Source organism: Ursus americanus, chromosome 9 (genome assembly GCF_024610735.1).
Source record: "Ursus americanus isolate L20-20 chromosome 9, mUrsAme1.1.p, whole genome shotgun sequence".
Taxonomy (NCBI): domain Eukaryota; kingdom Metazoa; phylum Chordata; class Mammalia; order Carnivora; family Ursidae; genus Ursus; species Ursus americanus.
Genome location: NC_142135.1, coordinates 59,336,871 through 59,350,783, shown reverse-complemented (window position 1 = coordinate 59,350,783; position 13,913 = coordinate 59,336,871). Strand labels below are relative to the sequence as shown.

Below are 13,913 nucleotides of genomic sequence, written 5' to 3'. Positions count from 1 at the left end.
AGCGGAATCTCACTTTTCACATCAACAAAATGGGAAAGCTATATAGCCCATACTCTTTTCACATGGATCCAGTGACACCGTAAAAAAAAACCTAACAGTTTGTGGATTAACAACTGCTGAAAAAATATATTATGCATGATGACATAGTGTTGTCAATGGCAAGGGAAATGGATCTGGGACCAGAAGGCCTGGCCCCGATACCAGCTTGACCACTTATTATCTTTCTGTGTACATATCATTTAACTCCTCTGATCTCTAGAATAAGGATATTTCTACCTGGTATGCCTACTTGAATGAAATTACTCATTATATAAAAACAAAGGTAGTTAGCATTTAACTGCAGCAGGCATGAGGGACACAGGCCTGAATAAGACAACTCGGTCCTGCCTTGCTGGAACTTACAGGCTCCCAGAAGATAGGATGCATGGAAAACTACTTTGTGAATTGTAAAGTGGCAAGCAAATGTGTGGTATTATTGTTATTGTTACCGTCACAAAAGAAGGGCATTCTAGATACACTTAAAGAATTAACCATGTATCTTTTTCTGTGGTTCCGAATGTTCCAAATAGAAGCAAACTCTCAGCAGTTTTTGAATTGGTGTTCAGAGATACATGAGATCAATTTTAAAAAGCTGGGTTGGTTTGGGTTTCCATGTTCAACTGTCAAATGTAAAAATTTTTAGCAGAACATTTCAAATGCTTAAGAAAACATGGATATGACGACACCAAATCAGATTCTTTAATTGAATACTGGCTATCACAAGAACCTAAGAATTCCACTCCTTTTTTTCAGGTCATTGGGATACCACATAAGGAATTCCCTGTCATTTCAGTAAGTTCTGTCATGTCCTGATAGGCTCTGTGTTGCCGGTCATACTGCCATGCTCGTGCCAGGGAAGTCGTGGTTGACCATAGTTTACAGATCATGAGGAATGGGCTAATTGGACTTGGTAAGAGTTTGTTTTAAATGATTTTAATTTAATTTAATGATTAGGATAAAGACTAATGTTCTAGTAAGTTTTTGAGTTTTTAAAAAATATTTCGCATGGTATTTATTTATTTTTGTTTTCAGCATGTTCCGTCCCTCTACTGACAGCTCTCTAATTCTGTTTGTTGTATCTTTGAGTGAATTTATGTGAAATGGACTAAAATAAAAGGCAAAGCATTGGCACTGAACAGGCAACTTCTGTTTTATCGAAGTCTCCCTTTTTATTCTTTCTTCTTGATATGATTGTAACTGCAGTAAAGAAACGTACTCGCCTTTACATGAGCAACCGGGTGGAGCTTCAACACCCCTGAAAGCACAGGTAGGTGAGAAGGCTGAAGCTCTCGCTCTGAGAAATGAATGGCGACGTGCAGCTCCAGGTCCTGAGCACCGAGGCTGGGAGACACGCAGACATGGAAGTAGGAACCAGAGGGGAGCCCGGGCTGAGCGGTGGGATGGGGCTGCCACATCGCTCAGATGCCTATTCCCATGGAAACGGCTTTGCGTTCGGTCCAATGAAGCTCCTCCTGCCTGGGCAGCAGGAGGTGATTTCTCCATTTAGGGCTGTGTTAGGCTGCCCAAGCGGAGGGTCTCATAGGGCGAGGGTCTCATTTTGGCACCAGTTCGGTCAGCTGAGAGGGGATGACGTTTGGCATCCATGGGCTGTGCTCAGCCATGTACTTCAAAGCAAACCTTTTGAGCAATTTCCAAGTTAGTGAGCACATCACACTCAGTTCCTGTCTGGTGCTTCAAAAAGCGTTGCTGTGTTTTGCATGTGATCGCTTTCACACAAGGCTGATTTTTGGGTCATTAAGGGAATCAATGCTCAGAAACTCCATAAAATTCTGGGCGTTTTCATCCCAGCTTTAGAAGTCATTGGCCTGATCCTCTCCTGTATAACATAAAGGTCTTGAAGCAGGAAGCTTCAAAGGCAAAGGCTTACAAAGAAAAAAGTAGGAAAAAAAAATCTCGTGAAATAGTGAACCATTCTTCAACAGTTCCTCCCTTAATTGTAACCATGACACATGTCACTTAACCAAGTGGGGCAGAGCTAGAGAATGAGAGTGCAGTGTTTTCCTGGTTGAAACTGGTTTTGGTTCTTTTTTCAACTCAAAGCTTATTAATGGGTCACTTTTCTGCAAATTCTCTAATAAAGTAATGGGGCTAAGACCTAACTAACCCCGGGCAATGTTTTGCTGAGGAGACTCCCCTGTAAAGGCTCTTTGTTATTTTCTCTATCAGGCCATGGGCCCCTGGCTTACGGCTGTATCCCCAGCTCTTGGAGCCGTGGCTAGCACGTGTTAGGCACTTGATACCTACCAGTTGAATAAATGAACACATATGTCCCCTCTGTCTCGAAGATACAGCCAAGAAGTATAAAGGTATCAACTTTACCTAAAGTTGATGATTTGCATTTCTGGGGACCCACAGACTTGCTACAATAACTAGCTTATTAAGTCTCTGACTTTCCCAGGAATGAATACCCTCATCAAAAAAAAAAAAAAAAAAAAAAAAAAAAAAAAAAAAAAGAATTAATACCCTCCCAGGTGGTTCTTCAGAGACAAAACTTGTAAACGACAATAGTATTACGAAACCTTATGGGAGCTCAGAGAAGGGAGCATGAAGTATGTATGGAGGAGTAGTTATTTAGCACGATGTTAAGTCTGATGAGTTTACTGGATGAAGATGAGGAAGGGCATCATGAGGTAGAGAAAACAAGGTGTTGCAAAGGAAACAGCATCAGTGAACTTGGCCCTGGGGGGGGGGGTGCAAGAAAGGCTGGGGAGGAAATCAAGCCAGTGGTGTCAGCCTGGGAAGGACCATGCTATCACATGTGAACTTCCTTAAGGTACCAGGAAGGAAGTTGTAGAAGAGTTGTTGGAGGCAAGGGGATAGAATCAGATACTGAGTGATTTCTGTGTAATCCCTGAGAGGGCTGGGAATGTGCCGCTGTCCTGACAGGCAGACAGCCAGTGGACTTCCGTATCCCAGTTAACGAGAACCAGTAACGTGGCCACACAAGGAACTTCTGAGCAGCTCATTTGCCTCCATAGAAAGTATGTGACATAAAAGACATTATTTTAATAATGTGTGAGGCGATATTGGGTGTTGGGGATATAAAGATGACTAAAATGGAAAGACAAATAATTATGAACGAAGACAGAGGGGCTGCCTTTGAGAGGCTTTTGGTTTAGTTGGGCGATAGACTTGTAAGCAGCGCCTTACCAGACACTGGGGGAGAAAGAAGTGCAACATATGGGAGAATCTTATTTCTGTGTTGTCTCCTTTCTTTAATAGGACATAGGTGGCTATTTCTAAGTCTGCCATGGAAGATGTCCCAGCTTGAACCACATAAGCTTTTGTGAGGTTTGATCCAAGTCAATCGGCAAGAAGCTGACAGCTGCATTTAGTGGCTCTGGCCAGGGTAGGCAGGTGGTCAGTGTTCACTGCAGGTGGGAAGAACTGTGTCTTAAGTGGGAAAAATCTCTGACCTGAAAACACCAAGGCCTGGATTCTTGACTTTATTCTGCTCTTAACCCTGTGGTTTTGGGAAATTCATTTCACTTTTCTGAGCCTCACTTTCCTTATCTGTAAAAGAGAAGGACTGACCTAGATGATTTCTAAAGTAAGTGGTATTATTTATGATTTTATGAGCTGCAAAAAATTCTTCTCAGCAGCTAGGTATGGAAAATAGGGGGAGTTTTCAAATAAACAAGTGGGGCATTTTGGCTTCTGATTGAATATGAACATCAAGGCATATTCTTTGTAGCTTATTAGAAAATCAAGATGAGAAGGAAAGGTTTTCATTCCACAAATCTTGGAGTTCAGCGTCTGAGGTCTACCAGGGTCTGAGATTGGAGGACCGGTCCATCCTCATAGTTGTGAGGATAAGTCCTCCTTAAAACTGCCAAGATGGTGTCCTTCCTAACCTCCAGATGAAAAGGGGTCAGTTTTGGATCTTTACATTGAGGATTTTATTCAGCCACATTCCACAAGAAGAATGTTGTTTATAAGAAGGGAATTTTCAGAGACTCTGGTGAGTTTGGAATAACTCATCTTAGTATTGTTAGTTGTATGACTTGACAGAAGTGAGCAGTCTAATTTATTCAGATAAAAGCATGGAATGGCTTTGTTCTTTTTGATATGAAAGTTTTTAGGCCTTTCAGACCAAACAATTAGCCTAAAGGGGAGTAAGAAATAAGTGGCTAAGTGAAACATGAAATGGCTAAGGATAGTTAATGCAAAATGAGGATGTCTCAGGAACTCAAAACCTTAGCTGGATGAAGGGGAGGGGAGGGCACTATGGTGGTAGACAGCTGGTTGGTAGATGGGGATGTCATGGAGACAATAACACCCGAAAGAGTGAATTCCTCTCTTGAGTTGGCCTCCAGCTGGCTGACATATGAAGCATAGAAAGTGAAAGAAATATTAAGTCAGGGTAATCAGACTAATCAGGTTATTTTTCAGGGATCCAAGCCAGTCCAAAATGGCATCTAGTTCTATGGGAAGAAAATGATTGATCCACTCCTCTGTATCTTAAGACTTTTGGGGTGGAAAACAGGTGTGTGTGTGTGTGTGTGTGTGTGTGTGTGTGTGTGTGTGTGTATACACACACACACACATATACAGGTGTGCCGGGTGACTCAGTTGGCTGGGCATCTGCTCTTGGCCTCGGCTCAGGTCTTGATCTCAAGGTTGTGAGTTTGGGCCCCATGTTGAGATCCACACTGGGCATGGAGCCTATTTAAAAACAAAATGAAACAAAACAAAATAACAAACCCTGAAGCAGTCATTGTTGTGGGATGTAAACCCTGCAAGGGACGTTCATGCCTACATTAACTTACCTTTGGTTTTCTTAATAAAGGGGTAGAGTTGGGGAGACTCAGATACTAAGAGGGTTCTTTGGGCACTCTGCTTAAATAAATGATGGGTCATATCATTGGTGGTAGTATGGAGACAAGTGGATGTAGGATTACAAATTCTTGGTTGAGGAGCCAGTAGTAATGGCTCTGTTCATGGAGTATTATTGGAAAGTTCAATATCATCGGGGTCCTTGTTCAAATCAGAGACGCTTTACCCTGAATGTAGCCTCCTTCTCTCCTTCGCATCGTGTTGTGAAACAACCAGTTCTTTCTGAATGTCTGTGATTATATATGCCATATATATTATATATATGTTGGGTCATATCACTCCCATTGTGTGGGGTTGGAGGAGATGTGGGTGGAAGTCATATGGCTCTAGTGGCCCAACCATGCTGCCTGCCTGGGTAGAATTATTATAATCCCGGGTTTCCTTACTTGCTTCAAATAAATTTCAGTGATTTACAGTGACTCAACATTGAGGGAGGATTTGATCTCCATTATGAGGAGCTTGAGGGACTGTTGCAGTGTGAGTTTTCAACAGTTCCTGTGTGGAGAATCCTTCTGTGGGTCATTCATAGATGCAGAATGAAAAAAATTGAAAATAAACCCCCCTACATAAAAATAAGCAAAGTAAATGAAAAAATTAAAGTAATAACAAGGACTATACTTAAAAGCTGGAATGAAGATAAATAGTACGAGAAAACTATTAGAAAACTAACCCCGTGTCAGGCTAAGAAAAACTGAAATATGGTGTAGACAATGAAACCAAGACAGCAAAGGTGAGAAAGCTAAGCTGGAGACTTAGAAAAATGACAAAATAAAAATATACATAGTTTAAAAGGATAAAAGTAGACAAACTAAGAGGAAACAGAATATTTTGCCAGGAAAATAGTCTGAAAATGTATACATAGGTGTTGCTTGTGATTATCTTTGGGTGAGTGGGAGTAGGATTTTTTGAAATTATTCATCTTGCTTGTTTTAATATGTGATTTCTCTGATATTATCTTGTATGTGTAATAAAAATTATATGAAAAAGTGCCCATGAGATACATGAAATTAAAATAAGCAGACAAATAAAGAAGCAAAAATGTAGTTAGTCTATATGGTAAAAACTAAGACAAAGAAAGCAGAGAAAATAAATATTCCACAAAACAGTACAAAGCAGAAATTGAAAGATTAAAAAATGTACTAACACATATAAATATTTACAAAATTTCAGAGACTAGGGTATTTTTAAAAATTAAAAGGCCCAAGGAATTTTTGGCTTCAGGGCTCTTTTTAGGGGCTAAGCTGGGGCACCCCCCTCAGCTTGAGGTCCCCGCACATCCTCAGGGAGGATGTCCAAGGACAAAGAACACCTCACATTAAGGGTCCTGCCTCTTGTGTCCCTCTAAAAATGTCTAGCAAATGTTGTGGCAGAATCAAATTCCCCTCACTCCAAACCCAAGTGATAAAGCGGTCAGGAGGGAAGGCACAGGCACGGTTTCCAAAACATGCCTTGAATGTCGCTTTTAGGAGCTTGCTGTCTTCATTGTCTTGGCAGCTTTCGGTCTGTGCTCAACTGCCATCGCAGCACGTGGAGTCCGACCCGGAACTGCACACGGTCCAAGAGGAGAAAGAAGAGGATGAATTTGTACTGGGCAAATATTCTGGATCAGGAATCATCTATTCTGCAGGAAGAGTATTACTGTGCTCTTTCCTTTGGTCTTGACCATGTCTTATAAGGTACATATTTTAATGCCAGTTTTGAGACTGAGGAATCAGAGGCAGAGGGAGGTATATAATTTGCTCAAGGCTACATCCAGTGTTGGAAGTGTGACGCTAAGATCCCTGGAACTTCTACCATGCCACACGGAGAAAATGCTCTTAAGCAGAGCTGCTCCATGCTCCCTTCTAGAGTAAAGAGGAAGCCTGTGAGAATGGAGGCTTTTCACTGAAACCAAGCTGGGGCATGGCAGGTCAGAACACATCTGCCTGGCAGGGCCAGTGAGGAGGGGGGCCTCCAGCAGTGGGAGAGTAGCGGAGGGCCTAGAGGTCAGGTTGGCAGTGGTTCTCAAAGGGTGACCTCCAGACCAGCAGCATTGGCATCACCTGTGAGCCTGTCGGAGAAAAGCAGAGTCTCAAGTCCCACCCTGACCTACTGAATTGGAGTTTCTGGGGATGGGCAGAGGGGAATGGACAAGCTTTTTAGGTGATTGTCAAGCACAATAAAGTTTGCAAACCCTTGCTGTAGGGGGACCAAGGAGTTGGATGAGGGTTTTGGGGGCAGAGTAAGGGAGCTTCGATGTTGGGGAAGAGGATGGCAGGTAGATGAGACTCTGAACTCGTCAACAGTATGAGAGAGAGCGCGGGCAGAATAAGAAACAGCTGTGGGGGCGATGGAGACAGGTGTGGGGGTGGGGAATAGCCTGTGGTCAAGACCACGTTTGACCTCATCTCCGTCGCCAGCAGTAATCCCTGTCCTGACCCTGAGCCTCACTTCAGGCTTGGGGGATGGTAGGGCTGTTGCCACCCACCCCACGGGGTAGCTGGAAGATTGCAAAGCGAATTAATATCAGTGTGTATGCCCAATATATAGTCAGTGCTCAAAAAATAGTACTTGAATTTGGATTTGAGTGCATGGGGGAACAGTGAAGGGGGCAGTAGTCTCTTTCACTCTCGTAGTGACCCTAGGCCACTCAGGCAACTCTTGTGGTCGAAACGTTCCCTCCAGCATCCAGACAGCCTGAAGTTACCTAGAAAGGTAAGTTCTCAACTTGGACTTATTCGAACAATGAAGCAAATATTTTGCCTGTCCTTTGTGGAAGCAAAAGCTAAGTACATCCCTCAAAAGACAAAGAGGATAGGTTTTCTCCAAGTTAGAAACTTTGTGCAGGGTGGCGGATAGAAAAGTAGCCCGAGCAGGCAGGGGAGCAGTGTGGCGTGATGAAGAGCATCGGGCACCCAGAGAGGAATCAGCCCTGGTCTGTAACCCAGCTGGGCAACCTTAGCAAGTGATTGACTCTTCCCGAATTGTAGGTTCTTCATTTCCAAAGGCGGAAAATTCTCCAACAGTGGGTATTGTGAGGATTGGAGAAAACATCCCTGATGGTGCCGGCACCTGCCAGCCGATAAGAAATGTTTTCTGAATCTCAATTCTATGCCTCGCCTTTGCCCAGAAGAAAGCCGGGGAAGCCACCCCGCGGCTGCACCCCAGCAGTCCCACCCCTGCAGGGTTTGCTAACGTGGGCTCTTTTGAGAAAGTCATGTCTGTAATGATACCTTATGTGTTTACGTGACACAATTCCTTTGCCCTTGGATACTTCATACTCCCCAGTCTTTACTGGGTAGGGAAGGATATTTACCAAGCCGATTGGTAGCGTCTCTGTGCAACGTAAGATGTTTTGGGCACTGTCTCTTTCTCCTGCCTGTTCTGGAGTCAGAGCGGCCCTGCCCCCTTCTCCTCTCTTGTGTTTGGAGACCTTTGAGCTGGGAATGGGTCTCTTTCTGGCCGATGTGAACAAGACTAAGACAAGAAGCTGCTGGGAAACGGCATCATTTCATGGGCATTGATTTTGTTGTAAGGCCGGGGCGGGGGTGGGATGGCAAACGGGGACATTTTTAGTTTCTGTAATAGTCCCCTCTAGAGGCATCGTGAGAGAGAAAGAAAAATCACTCAGTCTGCTCTCTTGCCCCAGGCTCCATAATTTGCCTTTTACTTTCTGCATTTTCATATTGGAGTTTGAAAAGCAGAGGACCCAAACAATAAGCAACAGATGTCCTCGTGTAATCTGCACGGTACATGACTTCAGTTAGCATGCAAATTGTCATCCTAGGGCGGTTCCAGGGGACTGCTGAAAAGACAGCAGGCCTGCTTTGCAAAATAGAGAGAGGGCATGATTAAAATGTCTGGATCCAATCATATGTTTAATTACAATCCCTTTTTTATCTCAGCTACAATGACTGGTAGCTATTATGACACAATATTGAAAATGTGTATGATGCATGGTGGCACTCAGAAGGCTGAGAGGTGGTCTGTGTTTGATCAAAATGATCAAAGCTCCTTGCCATGGAGAGCCCCTCTCCTTCTGCCTCGTCTGATCCACTTAGACGAGCAAAATATGATTTATAGGAGACAGTTTATGTGATTTTCATTCCCCGAGAGCAGAGGAATAATTTTTGCACCACCATTTCCCCTAGAAACGACAGGAGCTTGACAATTGCTTATAAACGCACAGTAACAGACCCTACTCAATGGTTGTCTACAAGGCCTCTCTCAGGCTTCAGCTTTAATTTACTCTATGTTCAAACACTGTTGAATTTTATTATTGGTATAATCAGAAAAAGACAAAAAAAATCTTAAAAGCTCGAGAGAAGAAAGTGTTCATTATTTCAGTCTATTCATACATCCAGTTTGTCTTTTGTCCCCAAAAGTTAGTTTAGATAAAACTAAAAGTGATTTTTTTTCACAAGATGATAGGAAGTTTTACTACTTGGTTGAGATAAAGACTGAGTTTCATTATGTAAACTTGTGGAAGTAGCATCAGCGGAGAAAGCTGTGTTGTGTCCCTTCTAAGAACAATGTATATTGTTTGTTGGTTTTGCTTTTGTTGTTTTGTCCTTTAGCTGAAACTCTGGAAGGCAGGAGAGCTAAGACTAACTTGGTCTGCGTGCCGCATCATGGGTATTTTAAACACTTAACCAGCATTATGGGGAGAACTAAGTTTGCTAACACCTTGATGAAAAAATCTAATTTGGGCTCAATTTTATCAGATAAAATTCTTGCACACATTTCACAGTGGGGTGGCAGTATATTTTTCACATCTCAAAGCCTTTTGGTGAGGACTTCATACAAAATTTGGGTTGTGGTTTCACATATACTTCTCTCTTTCAGAGGTGTCCTGCCTATCTTGTTCTTTTACCTTGGTTATTGTTGTATAAAGAAAACAAAAATATTCTTAACTAACAATGAGAAATTGAATTAAATATTTCTTTATCGTGCTGCTGCCTGGCACTCAGCACTACACAGGGAAATGCGGGGCGCGTGGGGGGGGGGTGCCAGCTGACATGTTAAGGCTTGAATCCTGCCCTCAAGAGCTTGATAGCTTAGTGCAAGTTCTACAGCGAGTCACACCTAAGGAGCAAAGCTAAAGGGATGGATAGACAGACAGATCAAGAGAGAGATTGGAAGTTGGAGACAGAGGGAGGAAAAAGCTTGAGCAGAGAAAATGAAATGGCTGGAATCCTCTAATCCCTTATCAGCTGTGTCCTGCTACGACAGATTCCCAAGGAAGGAGGGAAGGGACATTCTGTGGAAAAGTGCCTCGGCTCCAAACAGTTTTGTTGAAATCCCAGCCATGACTGGCTGAGATGTACCCTGGGTGAGTCACAAACACTGCTTTTGGATCTGTGACCTAAGGTTTACCCCCAAACAGGCTGAATGACCTATTGAGCTCTTACCTTAGTTCAGCCCTTTAGATCCTATACTGACAACTAACTTTTATTGAGTTCTTGTGGTGTGCTAGGCATTATAGGAAACACCTTAACGGGTGTTTTCTCACTTAGTCCTCATAAAACTCTTCTTTGACATAAATACCATTTTCCCTCCAATGGTTCAAATGAGACACAGAGAAACTAAGTAACTTACCCATGGTTACGGCTCAAGTAGTCAACATTCAGAACTTGAGTGTTTAACCGCTATACAGAATTATATAAGTGTAGACTGACGGTGAGAAGATAAACTCAAGCAGAGATGGCAAAATGTCACAGGAGAAAAAGATGACATTTACCCAATACAGTCTTGCCATATTCCTGCCACTGAAACTCCATGCCTTACTCCAGTGAAACAGGGTGGCTGGCTGGCTCAGTCGGTAGAGCATAAGACTCTTGATCTTGGGAGTCATGAGTTCAAGCCCCACGTTGGGTGTTGTGCTTACTTAAAAAAAAATATGATGAACCAGTTTTATTCTAGTCTCTGCTTGCATCCAATCTCACTCTCCTCTTTGAGAGAAGGAGAGAGTTGGGGGTGTGAGATGCCCTTTGTTGCAATGTGTGTACTGTTAGGGCAGGATAAAAGGTTGAAGTTTGATCCGGAGCAGATCTTAAGCTGGTCTTTGAAGAATGAGGAGAAACTGAATTTGTAGTCAGGAAAAGAAGGACACGCTCAATTTGTGGAGGTAGGCATGTAAAGAATGGAGGAAGCAGCAGGAATGAAACAGAAGGGCCAGGACCAGGGTGGGGTCTCCTCAGAGTCACAGCAAGCACATAGCAGCAGAGGTGGATGGCTTGTGTAGGCGAGGTTCAGGGACATTGTTGAGCATCCTATATCAGGTTCCCTCAACTTTCCAGGTTGCATGTCCCCTCTCCTCCTCTTGTAAGCTGATAGTATTTGGAAGAGACCGGGTACCATAATGGTGTAGCATGGGGCTCTCAGATAACCCCACAGTGGGACAGATACTAGGATTGCCATGGGGACAGAAGGGAGTCTTCAGAATTTCTCTCAGTTGTTCCCAAGCTTGTCCTGGTGTCCCAGAAAGCCTTCAGGATTGCTGCTGGGCCGAAGTAGATCATAAGGAAGCCTTAAAAAAAGACAACCAGCAAAAATAGTTGGCAGGAGCTAGCGGAATGTCTGGATCACCACAGCTGCATCAACGTGTTAAAAAATACCAGCCACTTTTATTTCCTAGGAAATGCCTTTGTGTTTCAACCCTTGCTCCTCCTGGTGCAGTGATGGGAATGGCCACTAAATGTCACTGCTGTAGGGGTGTCAGAGCCTCTTGTATGTTCAGAAGGACTAGATCAAGACTCCCCAGAGCCAAGTACATGTATGCAGTGACTCTGATGTGCTCTCTAAACTCAGCTACCTCACAATTAAGAGAAAGACTTTAATTTCCTGGTGTTTTATACTTTATTACTATGCTGCCCATGTGTGTGGTCAGTATGAGGTGGTTACCCCACCATGAGTCAGACTGAGTTTTGCATTGTTTTCTAGGGCTGAAGATCTGCTCTTCACCTCCCCTGCCCACTCCCGTGCGCCCATTCTCCCTCATGCCCGTCAAGCTTTGCTATGAATTTAGGTTCTGGGTGATTCTGTGACTTTGGAGTTTTCACAACCTATGTCAATCTTCCAGGCAGAATGAGAAAAACATCTTTTCACCTCGAGGTTCATCTAGAACCTTTTCCAAAAGGAAGCCTAAATGTCTTCTTGGGTGAAGTAACTCACAAAGCATTTAATTCAGTTCACATTTTTAAAATTCTAACATACTAAAATATCAAATTGCCACAAACTGGGTAACAACAGAAATTTATTCTCTCACAGTTCTGGAGGCCAGAAGTCTGGAAATCAAAATGTTACCAGGGCCATGCTCCCTCTGAAGGCTCCAGGAAGAGTCCTTCCTTGCCTCTTCCAGCTTCTGGTGGCTCCCAGCATTCCTGGCTTGTGGCTGCATGACTCTGATCTCTGCCTTGTCTTCACATGGGCTTCTGTGTGTGTGTGTGTTCCTATCTCTCCTGAAGACCTTTGTCATTGGATTTAAGGCCCACTTGGATAATCCAGGATGATCTCATCTCAAGGTCCTTAATTTAATTATATCTGCAAAGATCCTTTTTCCAAATAAGGTCACATTCACAGTTTCCCGGGGTTTTGACATGAACATATCTTTTGGGGGGCCACCATTCAATCCATTACAATCATTCTCCCTAAATAGGCTACCTTGAAGAAAGATTATGCTAGCAACTGTAAGATATAGCAAATATTTAAATACACTAGTAATTTTGAAGATGTAGAATTATTTAAGAATATTTCTGGTCAGAGGCTAGGAAGGATGTTGGCATTTCCCTGGGTTTGAGACCTGGTCCACTATTTACCAGTTGCAGGCTGCTCTGTCCTCTGGCTCAGCCTCAGCTCCTTCCTCTGTCATAGGAACTGATCACTTTGAATGTTAGGAGGATAAAATTCCATGTGACTTACTGTGCAGACTGAGGAGTAGTTCACAAACATAGGCAGCGGAGTTTGATGCTGTTAAAAGGATGTGAGAACTTGCAAAGTAGTTCACTTTTGGGGGGCATACTACCAAGATGCTTTTTTTTTTTTTTTAAGATCTTATTTATTTGAGAGACAGAAAGCATGAGCAGGGGGAGGGGCAGAGGGAGAGGGGGAAGCAGACTGCCTGCCAAATAGGGAGCCTGACGTGGGGCTGGACCCCAGGACCCTGGATCATGACCTGAGCCGAAGGCAGACAATTAGCCAACTGAACCCCCAGGTGCCCCCCAAGATGCTTCTAAGTCCATGAAACCATCCAGGTTGTATTATACCACTTGAATTAAACACTTTTGGTATGAAGCAAATAACTTTGAATTAGGAGGATTTCTTCATATTGTATATAGTCATGTGCTTTACCAAAGAACATCTAATGGTAAGAGGTTAGATAATGAAGACTTTCTTTTGCAGTCCTTGGCACATCCTTTTGACCTCAGAAAACCACTTTACGTTGAGAAAACTGTAGTAACAAGAGGAATCAGCAGGTAATGAAGGCACAACAGACTTAAGGGAGGGCAGCTTTGTTGGGTAAACACCTTTAACTGCAAGGTTTTTATCACTACAAAATCATACACAAGAGAAATTTTAACTCACAGAAGTCATCTTTAAAGTGTAAGAGCAGATTTTCAAAGCCATTTGTTTTAATGGTTCCTCATCAGCTGTTAAAAAAACCTTTTTGAGTCACTATTTTATCTTACAAATGCTAAGTATTCTTTGTAGACAGGAACTGTCTGTTAAAGTAATATTTGACATCTAGTGAATCAAAAATACTTTACAATGAAAGGCTGACATCTGTTTACTATATAAAAAAGAGTGCTGTGTATTTTTACTAGCAGAATTTTCCTTTAATAAGGCAGCCAAAAGTCATCTACACATACCGAACCAATTTACAGCCAAAACCTGTTGAATACCAACACAGCATCGTGGATGCTTAGCAATCCATTTGTACCCCCCCGCCCCCCACCCCAGTATTTCGCTGGTTTGGGATTGGATTTATATAGGAAATAGTTTATATTTTATGTTTTTAAGGGAAAGAATGTAATAATAAT

At 42.9% G+C, this 13,913-nt stretch overlaps 1 long non-coding RNA gene across 1 annotated transcript; it reads left to right on the top strand.

The window, feature by feature from the left end:
* The first annotated feature begins 358 nt into the window (after window positions 1–358).
* LOC148109478 (uncharacterized) lies at window positions 359–2,516 on the top strand. Its single transcript, XR_015725827.1, has 2 exons — window positions 359–949; window positions 1,243–2,516. It is a non-coding gene; the product is annotated as an uncharacterized LOC148109478 (long non-coding RNA).
* Window positions 2,517–13,913: the final 11,397 nt, after the last annotated feature.